Below are 12,308 nucleotides of genomic sequence, written 5' to 3' on the forward strand. Positions count from 1 at the left end.
TTGTCTGAGTCTTCTATCAAAAGTTACAGCGATTTATATGAAGTGGTTGAAAAACGCTTTATTTCGCCAAGACAGTGTGTTTCTCACTGTTACATGCATTTGAATGGGAAACTCGCCTGAAACAAAGTATAGGTTTTCATTATGTGAATAATTTTAAAATCTTAGCTCAAACGGCTGCAAAACCTGTTTGCCCAGCACGGGGATATTGAGTTCTATAAGATAAAGCCATAAACATGTTTGTCTGAGTCTTCTATCAAAAGTTACAGCGATTTATATGAAGTGGTTGAAAAACGCTTTATTTCGCCAAGACAGTGTGTTTCTCACTGTTACATGCATTTGAATGGGAAACTCGCCTGAAACAAAGTATAGGTTTTCATTATGTGAATAATTTTAAAATCTTAGCTCAAACGGCTGCAAAACCTGTTTGCCCAGCACGGGGATATTGAGTTCTATAAGATAAAGCCATAAACATGTTTGTCTGAGTCTTCTATCAAAAGTTACAGCGATTTATATGAAGTTGTTCAAAAACGCTTTATTTCGCCAAGACAATGCGTTTCTCACTGTTACATGCATTTGAATGGGAAACTCGCCTGAAACAAAGTATAGGTTTTCATTATGTGAATAATTTTAAAATCTTAGCTCAAACGGCTGCAAAACCTGTTTGCCCAGCACGGGGATATTGAGTTCTATAAGATAAAGCCATAAACATGTTTGTCTGAGTCTTCTATCAAAAGTTACAGCGATTTATATGAAGTTGTTCAAAAACGCTTTATTTCGCCAAGACAATGCGTTTCTCACTGTTACATGCATTTGAATGGGAAACTCGCCTGAAACAAAGTATAGGTTTTCATTATGTGAATAATTTTAAAATCTTAGCTCAAACGGCTGCAAAACCTGTTTGCCCAGCACGGGGATATTGAGTTCTATAAGATAAAGCCATAAACATGTTTGTCTGAGTCTTCTATCAAAAGTTACAGCGATTTATATGAAGTGGTTGAAAAACGCTTTATTTCGCCAAGACAGTGTGTTTCTCACTGTTACATGCATTTGAATGGGAAACTCGCCTGAAACAAAGTATAGGTTTTCATTATGTGAATAATTTTAAAATCTTAGCTCAAACGGCTGCAAAACCTGTTTGCCCAGCACGGGGATATTGAGTTCTATAAGATAAAGCCATAAACATGTTTGTCTGAGTCTTCTATCAAAAGTTACAGCGATTTATATGAAGTGGTTGAAAAACGCTTTATTTCGCCAAGACAGTGTGTTTCTCACTGTTACATGCATTTGAATGGGAAACTCGCCTGAAACAAAGTATAGGTTTTCATTATGTGAATAATTTTAAAATCTTAGCTCAAACGGCTGCAAAACCTGTTTGCCCAGCACGGGGATATTGAGTTCTATAAGATAAAGCCATAAACATGTTTGTCTGAGTCTTCTATCAAAAGTTACAGCGATTTATATGAAGTTGTTCAAAAACGCTTTATTTCGCCAAGACAATGCGTTTCTCACTGTTACATGCATTTGAATGGGAAACTCGCCTGAAACAAAGTATAGGTTTTCATTATGTGAATAATTTTAAAATCTTAGCTCAAACGGCTGCAAAACCTGTTTGCCCAGCACGGGGATATTGAGTTCTATAAGATAAAGCCATAAACATGTTTGTCTGAGTCTTCTATCAAAAGTTACAGCGATTTATATGAAGTTGTTCAAAAACGCTTTATTTCGCCAAGACAATGCGTTTCTCACTGTTACATGCATTTGAATGGGAAACTCGCCTGAAACAAAGTATAGGTTTTCATTATGTGAATAATTTTAAAATCTTAGCTCAAACGGCTGCAAAACCTGTTTGCCCAGCACGGGGATATTGAGTTCTATAAGATAAAGCCATAAACATGTTTGTCTGAGTCTTCTATCAAAAGTTACAGCGATTTATATGAAGTGGTTGAAAAACGCTTTATTTCGCCAAGACAGTGTGTTTCTCACTGTTACATGCATTTGAATGGGAAACTCGCCTGAAACAAAGTATAGGTTTTCATTATGTGAATAATTTTAAAATCTTAGCTCAAACGGCTGCAAAACCTGTTTGCCCAGCACGGGGATATTGAGTTCTATAAGATAAAGCCATAAACATGTTTGTCTGAGTCTTCTATCAAAAGTTACAGCGATTTATATGAAGTGGTTGAAAAACGCTTTATTTCGCCAAGACAGTGTGTTTCTCACTGTTACATGCATTTGAATGGGAAACTCGCCTGAAACAAAGTATAGGTTTTCATTATGTGAATAATTTTAAAATCTTAGCTCAAACGGCTGCAAAACCTGTTTGCCCAGCACGGGGATATTGAGTTCTATAAGATAAAGCCATAAACATGTTTGTCTGAGTCTTCTATCAAAAGTTACAGCGATTTATATGAAGTTGTTCAAAAACGCTTTATTTCGCCAAGACAATGCGTTTCTCACTGTTACATGCATTTGAATGGGAAACTCGCCTGAAACAAAGTATAGGTTTTCATTATGTGAATAATTTTAAAATCTTAGCTCAAACGGCTGCAAAACCTGTTTGCCCAGCACGGGGATATTGAGTTCTATAAGATAAAGCCATAAACATGTTTGTCTGAGTCTTCTATCAAAAGTTACAGCGATTTATATGAAGTTGTTCAAAAACGCTTTATTTCGCCAAGACAATGCGTTTCTCACTGTTACATGCATTTGAATGGGAAACTCGCCTGAAACAAAGTATAGGTTTTCATTATGTGAATAATTTTAAAATCTTAGCTCAAACGGCTGCAAAACCTGTTTGCCCAGCACGGGGATATTGCGTTCTATAAGATAAAGCCATAAACATGTTTGTCTGAGTCTTCTATCAAAAGTTACAGCGATTTATATGAAGTGGTTGAAAAACGCTTTATTTCGCCAAGACAGTGTGTTTCTCACTGTTACATGCATTTGAATGGGAAACTCGCCTGAAACAAAGTATAGGTTTTCATTATGTGAATAATTTTAAAATCTTAGCTCAAACGGCTGCAAAACCTGTTTGCCCAGCACGGGGATATTGAGTTCTATAAGATAAAGCCATAAACATGTTTGTCTGAGTCTTCTATCAAAAGTTACAGCGATTTATATGAAGTTGTTCAAAAACGCTTTATTTCGCCAAGACAATGCGTTTCTCACTGTTACATGCATTTGAATGGGAAACTCGCCTGAAACAAAGTATAGGTTTTCATTATGTGAATAATTTTAAAATCTTAGCTCAAACGGCTGCAAAACCTGTTTGCCCAGCACGGGGATATTGAGTTCTATAAGATAAAGCCATAAACATGTTTGTCTGAGTCTTCTATCAAAAGTTACAGCGATTTATATGAAGTTGTTCAAAAACGCTTTATTTCGCCAAGACAATGCGTTTCTCACTGTTACATGCATTTGAATGGGAAACTCGCCTGAAACAAAGTATAGGTTTTCATTATGTGAATAATTTTAAAATCTTAGCTCAAACGGCTGCAAAACCTGTTTGCCCAGCACGGGGATATTGAGTTCTATAAGATAAAGCCATAAACATGTTTGTCTGAGTCTTCTATCAAAAGTTACAGCGATTTATATGAAGTTGTTCAAAAACGCTTTATTTCGCCAAGACAATGCGTTTCTCACTGTTACATGCATTTGAATGGGAAACTCGCCTGAAACAAAGTATAGGTTTTCATTATGTGAATAATTTTAAAATCTTAGCTCAAACGGCTGCAAAACCTGTTTGCCCAGCACGGGGATATTGAGTTCTATAAGATAAAGCCATAAACATGTTTGTCTGAGTCTTCTATCAAAAGTTACAGCGATTTATATGAAGTGGTTGAAAAACGCTTTATTTCGCCAAGACAGTGTGTTTCTCACTGTTACATGCATTTGAATGGGAAACTCGCCTGAAACAAAGTATAGGTTTTCATTATGTGAATAATTTTAAAATCTTAGCTCAAACGGCTGCAAAACCTGTTTGCCCAGCACGGGGATATTGAGTTCTATAAGATAAAGCCATAAACATGTTTGTCTGAGTCTTCTATCAAAAGTTACAGCGATTTATATGAAGTTGTTCAAAAACGCTTTATTTCGCCAAGACAATGCGTTTCTCACTGTTACATGCATTTGAATGGGAAACTCGCCTGAAACAAAGTATAGGTTTTCATTATGTGAATAATTTTAAAATCTTAGCTCAAACGGCTGCAAAACCTGTTTGCCCAGCACGGGGATATTGAGTTCTATAAGATAAAGCCATAAACATGTTTGTCTGAGTCTTCTATCAAAAGTTACAGCGATTTATATGAAGTTGTTCAAAAACGCTTTATTTCGCCAAGACAATGCGTTTCTCACTGTTACATGCATTTGAATGGGAAACTCGCCTGAAACAAAGTATAGGTTTTCATTATGTGAATAATTTTAAAATCTTAGCTCAAACGGCTGCAAAACCTGTTTGCCCAGCACGGGGATATTGAGTTCTATAAGATAAAGCCATAAACATGTTTGTCTGAGTCTTCTATCAAAAGTTACAGCGATTTATATGAAGTTGTTCAAAAACGCTTTATTTCGCCAAGACAATGCGTTTCTCACTGTTACATGCATTTGAATGGGAAACTCGCCTGAAACAAAGTATAGGTTTTCATTATGTGAATAATTTTAAAATCTTAGCTCAAACGGCTGCAAAACCTGTTTGCCCAGCACGGGGATATTGAGTTCTATAAGATAAAGCCATAAACATGTTTGTCTGAGTCTTCTATCAAAAGTTACAGCGATTTATATGAAGTGGTTGAAAAACGCTTTATTTCGCCAAGACAGTGTGTTTCTCACTGTTACATGCATTTGAATGGGAAACTCGCCTGAAACAAAGTATAGGTTTTCATTATGTGAATAATTTTAAAATCTTAGCTCAAACGGCTGCAAAACCTGTTTGCCCAGCACGGGGATATTGAGTTCTATAAGATAAAGCCATAAACATGTTTGTCTGAGTCTTCTATCAAAAGTTACAGCGATTTATATGAAGTTGTTCAAAAACGCTTTATTTCGCCAAGACAATGCGTTTCTCACTGTTACATGCATTTGAATGGGAAACTCGCCTGAAACAAAGTATAGGTTTTCATTATGTGAATAATTTTAAAATCTTAGCTCAAACGGCTGCAAAACCTGTTTGCCCAGCACGGGGATATTGAGTTCTATAAGATAAAGCCATAAACATGTTTGTCTGAGTCTTCTATCAAAAGTTACAGCGATTTATATGAAGTTGTTCAAAAACGCTTTATTTCGCCAAGACAATGCGTTTCTCACTGTTACATGCATTTGAATGGGAAACTCGCCTGAAACAAAGTATAGGTTTTCATTATGTGAATAATTTTAAAATCTTAGCTCAAACGGCTGCAAAACCTGTTTGCCCAGCACGGGGATATTGAGTTCTATAAGATAAAGCCATAAACATGTTTGTCTGAGTCTTCTATCAAAAGTTACAGCGATTTATATGAAGTTGTTCAAAAACGCTTTATTTCGCCAAGACAATGCGTTTCTCACTGTTACATGCATTTGAATGGGAAACTCGCCTGAAACAAAGTATAGGTTTTCATTATGTGAATAATTTTAAAATCTTAGCTCAAACGGCTGCAAAACCTGTTTGCCCAGCACGGGGATATTGAGTTCTATAAGATAAAGCCATAAACATGTTTGTCTGAGTCTTCTATCAAAAGTTACAGCGATTTATATGAAGTGGTTGAAAAACGCTTTATTTCGCCAAGACAGTGTGTTTCTCACTGTTACATGCATTTGAATGGGAAACTCGCCTGAAACAAAGTATAGGTTTTCATTATGTGAATAATTTTAAAATCTTAGCTCAAACGGCTGCAAAACCTGTTTGCCCAGCACGGGGATATTGAGTTCTATAAGATAAAGCCATAAACATGTTTGTCTGAGTCTTCTATCAAAAGTTACAGCGATTTATATGAAGTTGTTCAAAAACGCTTTATTTCGCCAAGACAATGCGTTTCTCACTGTTACATGCATTTGAATGGGAAACTCGCCTGAAACAAAGTATAGGTTTTCATTATGTGAATAATTTTAAAATCTTAGCTCAAACGGCTGCAAAACCTGTTTGCCCAGCACGGGGATATTGAGTTCTATAAGATAAAGCCATAAACATGTTTGTCTGAGTCTTCTATCAAAAGTTACAGCGATTTATATGAAGTTGTTCAAAAACGCTTTATTTCGCCAAGACAATGCGTTTCTCACTGTTACATGCATTTGAATGGGAAACTCGCCTGAAACAAAGTATAGGTTTTCATTATGTGAATAATTTTAAAATCTTAGCTCAAACGGCTGCAAAACCTGTTTGCCCAGCACGGGGATATTGAGTTCTATAAGATAAAGCCATAAACATGTTTGTCTGAGTCTTCTATCAAAAGTTACAGCGATTTATATGAAGTTGTTCAAAAACGCTTTATTTCGCCAAGACAATGCGTTTCTCACTGTTACATGCATTTGAATGGGAAACTCGCCTGAAACAAAGTATAGGTTTTCATTATGTGAATAATTTTAAAATCTTAGCTCAAACGGCTGCAAAACCTGTTTGCCCAGCACGGGGATATTGAGTTCTATAAGATAAAGCCATAAACATGTTTGTCTGAGTCTTCTATCAAAAGTTACAGCGATTTATATGAAGTTGTTCAAAAACGCTTTATTTCGCCAAGACAATGCGTTTCTCACTGTTACATGCATTTGAATGGGAAACTCGCCTGAAACAAAGTATAGGTTTTCATTATGTGAATAATTTTAAAATCTTAGCTCAAACGGCTGCAAAACCTGTTTGCCCAGCACGGGGATATTGAGTTCTATAAGATAAAGCCATAAACATGTTTGTCTGAGTCTTCTATCAAAAGTTACAGCGATTTATATGAAGTGGTTGAAAAACGCTTTATTTCGCCAAGACAGTGTGTTTCTCACTGTTACATGCATTTGAATGGGAAACTCGCCTGAAACAAAGTATAGGTTTTCATTATGTGAATAATTTTAAAATCTTAGCTCAAACGGCTGCAAAACCTGTTTGCCCAGCACGGGGATATTGAGTTCTATAAGATAAAGCCATAAACATGTTTGTCTGAGTCTTCTATCAAAAGTTACAGCGATTTATATGAAGTGGTTGAAAAACGCTTTATTTCGCCAAGACAGTGTGTTTCTCACTGTTACATGCATTTGAATGGGAAACTCGCCTGAAACAAAGTATAGGTTTTCATTATGTGAATAATTTTAAAATCTTAGCTCAAACGGCTGCAAAACCTGTTTGCCCAGCACGGGGATATTGAGTTCTATAAGATAAAGCCATAAACATGTTTGTCTGAGTCTTCTATCAAAAGTTACAGCGATTTATATGAAGTTGTTCAAAAACGCTTTATTTCGCCAAGACAATGCGTTTCTCACTGTTACATGCATTTGAATGGGAAACTCGCCTGAAACAAAGTATAGGTTTTCATTATGTGAATAATTTTAAAATCTTAGCTCAAACGGCTGCAAAACCTGTTTGCCCAGCACGGGGATATTGAGTTCTATAAGATAAAGCCATAAACATGTTTGTCTGAGTCTTCTATCAAAAGTTACAGCGATTTATATGAAGTTGTTCAAAAACGCTTTATTTCGCCAAGACAATGCGTTTCTCACTGTTACATGCATTTGAATGGGAAACTCGCCTGAAACAAAGTATAGGTTTTCATTATGTGAATAATTTTAAAATCTTAGCTCAAACGGCTGCAAAACCTGTTTGCCCAGCACGGGGATATTGCGTTCTATAAGATAAAGCCATAAACATGTTTGTCTGAGTCTTCTATCAAAAGTTACAGCGATTTATATGAAGTGGTTGAAAAACGCTTTATTTCGCCAAGACAGTGTGTTTCTCACTGTTACATGCATTTGAATGGGAAACTCGCCTGAAACAAAGTATAGGTTTTCATTATGTGAATAATTTTAAAATCTTAGCTCAAACGGCTGCAAAACCTGTTTGCCCAGCACGGGGATATTGCGTTCTATAAGATAAAGCCATAAACATGTTTGTCTGAGTCTTCTATCAAAAGTTACAGCGATTTATATGAAGTGGTTGAAAAACGCTTTATTTCGCCAAGACAGTGTGTTTCTCACTGTTACATGCATTTGAATGGGAAACTCGCCTGAAACAAAGTATAGGTTTTCATTATGTGAATAATTTTAAAATCTTAGCTCAAACGGCTGCAAAACCTGTTTGTCCAGCACGGGGATATTGAGTTCTATAAGATAAAGCCATAAACATGTTTGTCTGAGTCTTCTATCAAAAGTTACAGCGATTTATATGAAGTTGTTCAAAAACGCTTTATTTCGCCAAGACAATGCGTTTCTCACTGTTACATGCATTTGAATGGGAAACTCGCCTGAAACAAAGTATAGGTTTTCATTATGTGAATAATTTTAAAATCTTAGCTCAAACGGCTGCAAAACCTGTTTGCCCAGCACGGGGATGTTGAGTTCTATAAGATAAAGCCATAAACATGTTTGTCTGAGTCTTCTATCAAAAGTTACAGCGATTTATATGAAGTTGTTCAAAAACGCTTTATTTCGCCAAGACAATGCGTTTCTCACTGTTACATGCATTTGAATGGGAAACTCGCCTGAAACAAAGTATAGGTTTTCATTATGTGAATAATTTTAAAATCTTAGCTCAAACGGCTGCAAAACCTGTTTGCCCAGCACGGGGATATTGAGTTCTATAAGATAAAGCCATAAACATGTTTGTCTGAGTCTTCTATCAAAAGTTACAGCGATTTATATGAAGTTGTTCAAAAACGCTTTATTTCGCCAAGACAATGCGTTTCTCACTGTTACATGCATTTGAATGGGAAACTCGCCTGAAACAAAGTATAGGTTTTCATTATGTGAATAATTTTAAAATCTTAGCTCAAACGGCTGCAAAACCTGTTTGCCCAGCACGGGGATATTGAGTTCTATAAGATAAAGCCATAAACATGTTTGTCTGAGTCTTCTATCAAAAGTTACAGCGATTTATATGAAGTTGTTCAAAAACGCTTTATTTCGCCAAGACAATGCGTTTCTCACTGTTACATGCATTTGAATGGGAAACTCGCCTGAAACAAAGTATAGGTTTTCATTATGTGAATAATTTTAAAATCTTAGCTCAAACGGCTGCAAAACCTGTTTGCCCAGCACGGGGATATTGAGTTCTATAAGATAAAGCCATAAACATGTTTGTCTGAGTCTTCTATCAAAAGTTACAGCGATTTATATGAAGTTGTTCAAAAACGCTTTATTTCGCCAAGACAATGCGTTTCTCACTGTTACATGCATTTGAATGGGAAACTCGCCTGAAACAAAGTATAGGTTTTCATTATGTGAATAATTTTAAAATCTTAGCTCAAACGGCTGCAAAACCTGTTTGCCCAGCACGGGGATATTGAGTTCTATAAGATAAAGCCATAAACATGTTTGTCTGAGTCTTCTATCAAAAGTTACAGCGATTTATATGAAGTTGTTCAAAAACGCTTTATTTCGCCAAGACAATGCGTTTCTCACTGTTACATGCATTTGAATGGGAAACTCGCCTGAAACAAAGTATAGGTTTTCATTATGTGAATAATTTTAAAATCTTAGCTCAAATGGCTGCAAAACCTGTTTGCCCAGCACGGGGATATTGAGTTCTATAAGATAAAGCCATAAACATGTTTGTCTGAGTCTTCTATCAAAAGTTACAGCGATTTATATGAAGTGGTTGAAAAACGCTTTATTTCGCCAAGACAGTGTGTTTCTCACTGTTACATGCATTTGAATGGGAAACTCGCCTGAAACAAAGTATAGGTTTTCATTATGTGAATAATTTTAAAATCTTAGCTCAAACGGCTGCAAAACCTGTTTGCCCAGCACGGGGATATTGAGTTCTATAAGATAAAGCCATAAACATGTTTGTCTGAGTCTTCTATCAAAAGTTACAGCGATTTATATGAAGTTGTTCAAAAACGCTTTATTTCGCCAAGACAATGCGTTTCTCACTGTTACATGCATTTGAATGGGAAACTCGCCTGAAACAAAGTATAGGTTTTCATTATGTGAATAATTTTAAAATCTTAGCTCAAACGGCTGCAAAACCTGTTTGCCCAGCACGGGGATATTGAGTTCTATAAGATAAAGCCATAAACATGTTTGTCTGAGTCTTCTATCAAAAGTTACAGCGATTTATATGAAGTGGTTGAAAAACGCTTTATTTCGCCAAGACAATGCGTTTCTCACTGTTACATGCATTTGAATGGGAAACTCGCCTGAAACAAAGTATAGGTTTTCATTATGTGAATAATTTTAAAATCTTAGCTCAAACGGCTGCAAAACCTGTTTGCCCAGCACGGGGATATTGCGTTCTATAAGATAAAGCCATAAACATGTTTGTCTGAGTCTTCTATCAAAAGTTACAGCGATTTATATGAAGTTGTTCAAAAACGCTTTATTTCGCCAAGACAGTGTGTTTCTCACTGTTACATGCATTTGAATGGGAAACTCGCCTGAAACAAAGTATAGGTTTTCATTATGTGAATAATTTTAAAATCTTAGCTCAAACGGCTGCAAAACCTGTTTGCCCAGCACGGGGATATTGAGTTCTATAAGATAAAGCCATAAACATGTTTGTCTGAGTCTTCTATCAAAAGTTACAGCGATTTATATGAAGTTGTTCAAAAACGCTTTATTTCGCCAAGACAATGCGTTTCTCACTGTTACATGCATTTGAATGGGAAACTTGCCTGAAACAAAGTATAGGTTTTCATTATGTGAATAATTTTAAAATCTTAGCTCAAACGGCTGCAAAACCTGTTTGCCCAGCACGGGGATATTGCGTTCTATAAGATAAAGCCATAAACATGTTTGTCTGAGTCTTCTATCAAAAGTTACAGCGATTTATATGAAGTTGTTCAAAAACGCTTTATTTCGCCAAGACAATGCGTTTCTCACTGTTACATGCATTTGAATGGGAAACTCGCCTGAAACAAAGTATAGGTTTTCATTATGTGAATAATTTTAAAATCTTAGCTCAAACGGCTGCAAAACCTGTTTGCCCAGCACGGGGATATTGAGTTCTATAAGATAAAGCCATAAACATGTTTGTCTGAGTCTTCTATCAAAAGTTACAGCGATTTATATGAAGTTGTTCAAAAACGCTTTATTTCGCCAAGACAATGCGTTTCTCACTGTTACATGCATTTGAATGGGAAACTTGCCTGAAACAAAGTATAGGTTTTCATTATGTGAATAATTTTAAAATCTTAGCTCAAACGGCTGCAAAACCTGTTTGCCCAGCACGGGGATATTGCGTTCTATAAGATAAAGCCATAAACATGTTTGTCTGAGTCTTCTATCAAAAGTTACAGCGATTTATATGAAGTGGTTGAAAAACGCTTTATTTCGCCAAGACAGTGTGTTTCTCACTGTTACATGCATTTGAATGGGAAACTCGCCTGAAACAAAGTATAGGTTTTCATTATGTGAATAATTTTAAAATCTTAGCTCAAACGGCTGCAAAACCTGTTTGCCCAGCACGGGGATATTGAGTTCTATAAGATAAAGCCATAAACATGTTTGTCTGAGTCTTCTATCAAAAGTTACAGCGATTTATATGAAGTTGTTCAAAAACGCTTTATTTCGCCAAGACAATGCGTTTCTCACTGTTACATGCATTTGAATGGGAAACTCGCCTGAAACAAAGTATAGGTTTTCATTATGTGAATAATTTTAAAATCTTAGCTCAAACGGCTGCAAAACCTGTTTGCCCAGCACGGGGATATTGAGTTCTATAAGATAAAGCCATAAACATGTTTGTCTGAGTCTTCTATCAAAAGTTACAGCGATTTATATGAAGTTGTTCAAAAACGCTTTATTTCGCCAAGACAATGCGTTTCTCACTGTTACATGCATTTGAATGGGAAACTCGCCTGAAACAAAGTATAGGTTTTCATTATGTGAATAATTTTAAAATCTTAGCTCAAACGGCTGCAAAACCTGTTTGCCCAGCACGGGGATATTGAGTTCTATAAGATAAAGCCATAAACATGTTTGTCTGAGTCTTCTATCAAAAGTTACAGCGATTTATATGAAGTGGTTGAAAAACGCTTTATTTCGCCAAGACAGTGTGTTTCTCACTGTTACATGCATTTGAATGGGAAACTCGCCTGAAACAAAGTATAGGTTTTCATTATGTGAATAATTTTAAAATCTTAGCTCAAACGGCTGCAAAACCTGTTTGCCCAGCACGGGGATGTTGAGTTCTATAAGAT

This window comes from Copadichromis virginalis, linkage group LG20 (genome assembly GCF_057382275.1).
Source record: "Copadichromis virginalis isolate Kocher_CV1m ecotype Utaka linkage group LG20, C_Virginalis_male_GT1.1, whole genome shotgun sequence".
In the NCBI taxonomy this organism is placed as follows: Eukaryota; Metazoa; Chordata; class Actinopteri; order Cichliformes; family Cichlidae; genus Copadichromis; species Copadichromis virginalis.